The sequence below is a fragment of the Perognathus longimembris genome, chromosome 16 (genome assembly GCF_023159225.1).
Source record: "Perognathus longimembris pacificus isolate PPM17 chromosome 16, ASM2315922v1, whole genome shotgun sequence".
NCBI classification, from domain to species: Eukaryota; Metazoa; Chordata; class Mammalia; order Rodentia; family Heteromyidae; genus Perognathus; species Perognathus longimembris.
This window is the reverse complement of record NC_063176.1, coordinates 25,817,007-25,820,652: the sequence shown is the minus strand read 5'-3', so window position 1 is coordinate 25,820,652 and position 3,646 is coordinate 25,817,007.

The following is a 3,646-nucleotide window of genomic DNA, read 5'->3' as shown; positions in this document are numbered from 1 at the left end:
CTCCTTGCTTGGAAGGAGGAGCCTCAGGGAACTTGTAAACCTGGTTTAAAACTACTACATGGCCTTTCCACTGTTAACTGTCAAAATGAGAGCAGTTAGCACTATAGAAATCCAGGCCTTTCGAGAAGAAGGATGTGCTAGCAAACCATGGCAGCACATTGTGTTAGCTACTTTGGCACTGCTCTGATAAAAATTCCTGACATCAACAACTTATGCAAGGCAGGATTTATTTTGTTCAGAGTTTCAGAAAGTTTACTCCCTGTCACTTGGCCCTGTGTGCTTGGGCAGAACATCATGTGGGAGGGAACCTGTGGCACAAGTGGTTTTCACCTCCTTTCAGATAGGAGGCATAGAGAGAGGAAGGGAGTTGGGACCTGGTACAATCTTCCAGGTTCAGCTTCAGTAACCTACCCACCAGCTAGGCCCTACCTCCTAACATTTGCAGACCCTCCCAAGGTAACATCACCAGCTGGAGACCAAGAGTTCAGCACATGTGTCTGTAGGGGGCATTTCATAGTTGAACAAAGCGCTCATGGGGGATATTTTTTAAAATTCGGTAAACTTTGTAGACATTGGGGGGGAAAAAGAAACTTTTGAAGGGAAAAGAAGAAAGGAAAGTGAGCTTTTAAGGTGAGAAATAATCATACATAACAAGAAAAGATACAGAATCCGTTGAAATGTATTTGTTCAGAGTTACTGTGTTATACAACGAATCTCAGAGAATATTAGAGAATGGAATAGCAAACAAAGTCAACACATTAGTTGCATATGCCTGATTAGAAAAAGTCAAAGGCATCAAAGCATCGAAGTAAAAGCTTTAATAACATCTAACATAGCTATAAATTGCAAGTGAAACATGGTGGTACACACCTGTAATCCCAGCCCTCAGAAGGCTAAGGCAGGAAGACCACAAATTAAGGCCTGCCTGGGCTACACAAAACAAACAAGTGGGGACAGGAGGGAAAAACTGAGAGCCAGGGACACGGTGACATTATTCAAAGAAGAAATGCACTCTTAGCCTGACTTATACTCTAACCTCTCTGTACGTCACCTTTATAACAATAAAAATTTAACAACAGGAAAAATTTCTCATTGGTGGCATTTGAAACCATCCCAGGCCTAAAATCTTTTGCTTGAAATAATGTTAACTATTTTTAAAATCCTTTCTATACTTAATCTAATTACAGGGATCATTTTAAACAATGTAAGATTTCCATTACACTTAACCACAATTGCAGAACTTCAAAAGATCACATTAATACAAGTTTATTATGAAATCTGTGATACCCTATCTTCCATACTATTAAATTATGTGATTTGCACTCAATATAAAAAATAGATTTTTTGGTGGGTTGCCAGTTGTGAATGCCTATAAGCTTAGCTACTCAGGAGGCTGAGATCTAAGGCTCTCAGTTTAAATCAAGCCCAGGCAAGAAAGTCTGTGAGACTTGTTTTTCCATTTAACCATGGAAAAGCCAGCAGTGGAGCTGTGACTCAAGTGGTAGAGCATAAGCTCAAGTTCAATCCCCAAACCACACACACAAATGCAAAAAAGATTTTTTTAAAAGAAATTACATACAGTGCTTTCCTTTCTTTTTCTCTATATACATATAGACTGACAGGAAGGCAAAGAGTAAGTCACAGAAGATTTAGTGAAGATACAGTGAGAAACAGTATGGCTAGAGAAAAACGTTAAGTTTGCAGGGAACCAAACCAGAACACAAATGAGAACACCATGTTCAGAAATTTCGATAGACAGGCTCAGAGAACTTTTAAATTAGGGTTGCAACATCATCACAACTGAATTTTAGAAAGTGGCAGATAAAAGGAAAGAAAGGCTGTAAGAGGAGGTCCTTCAGGTGCATACCTGAATACCAGGCTCCGCATAGCAATACCAAGTTCCAGGCCAGCCTGGAGCATCATAGCAACCCGCATAGCAAGATACTGTTTCAAGAAAAGTAAAGAAGGGCTGGGGATATGGCCTAGTGGCAAGAGTGCTTGCCTCGTATACATGAGGCCCTGGGTTCAATTCCCCAGCACCACATATACAGAAAACAGCCAGAAGTGGCGCTGTGGCTCAAGTGGCAGAGTGCTAGCCTTGAGCAAAAAGAAGCCAGGGACAGTGTTCAGGCCCTGAGTCCAAGCCCCAGGACTGACCAAAAAAAAAAAAAAAGGAAAGGAAAGGAAAAAAAGGTTTGGGATAGGGCACATAGCTCAAGTGGAGAAGTGCTTGCCAAGCACCCAAGAGGCCTTGGGTTCAAATCCCAGAACTGCAGAAAGGAACATTAGAGGACTGTAAGGCAGGACAGAAGTGATCTATAAAATTTGAAATTATAAATGCTGTGTTAAAATTGTGGTAACTAGGACAATGGAGGAAAATAGATTGGGAGGCATTTTAGATGCCTAGTAAAATGATACCTAATAAAAAGTAGGAACTTAGTGTCTGGAAGCAGAAAAAAAAATATAGTTAACATAAAAAAGTTGGAAGTGGAGCAGTGGCTTAAGTGGTTGAGCACTACTCTTGAGCAAAAATGTTCAAAGAGAGAGTTCAAGTTCCAGGACCAGCACCAAAAAGGTCCCCCAAAACAAAAACATAAAAATCTAGTAAAAGGTTTGTGAATATTTCTCAGATACCACAACTAAGATCCCTCTCAGCAAACAGAAATTTCTTTAAAAATAGTGTATGTAGGCTGGGAATGTGGCCTAGTGGTAGAGTGCTTGCCTAGCATACATGAAGCCCTGAGTTCCATTCCTCAGCACCACATATATAGAAAAAGCCAGAAGTGGCGCTGTGGCTCAAGTGGCAGAGTGCTAGCCTTGAACATAAAGAAGCCACGGACAGTGCTCAGGCCCCGAGTCCAAGCCCCAGGACTGGCAAAAAAACAAACAAACAAAAAAGTGCATGTACTGATTATCTGCCCCCCCCAAAGCATTTTTTATTGAAGTGTGAATAGTGCTTTAATTGGATTGTACTGAGGAAGGACACAGTACTGAGATTGTCTTTTATAGTGGAGAATGACTGATAACATCAATCTATTTTAAAGGCCATAAAGATGGTGCTTAAAGGTATGAGACTTGGCAAGTTCAAGTATAGATAGAAAAGACATGCAGGAATGAGGCATGATGAAAAATGATAGCAAAAAAAAAAAAAAATGGAGAGACACACACCAGGGAAGGCCAGAGGCAGGTGTTAGTTCTGTGGTGCCCTTGAAGCCTAAAGAGGAAACACTTCCAGGTCATGACCAGCTGTATTGTACCTTGTAGACTGGTTAAGCCAAATGAGGATTAAAAAATTGGGTCATGCCAGATACAGTGGTTTATGCTTCTAATCCTAGCTATGTGGGAGGCTTAGATTGGGACGATTGAGGTTCCAGGCCAGCCTGGGCAGAAAAGTCTTCAAGAATCTGGGCTGGGAATGTGGCCTAGTGGCAAGAGTGCTTGGCCTCATATACATGAAGCCCTGGGTTTGATTCCCCAGCACCACATAATATAGAAAATGGCCAGAAGTGGTGCTGTGGCTCAAGTGGCAGAGTGCTAGCCTTGAGCAAGAAGAAGCCAGGGACAGTGCTCAGGCCTTGAGTCCAAGGCCCAGGACTGGCAAAAAAAAAAAAAAAAAAAAGAATCCATCCCAACAAAGAAGCTGGGC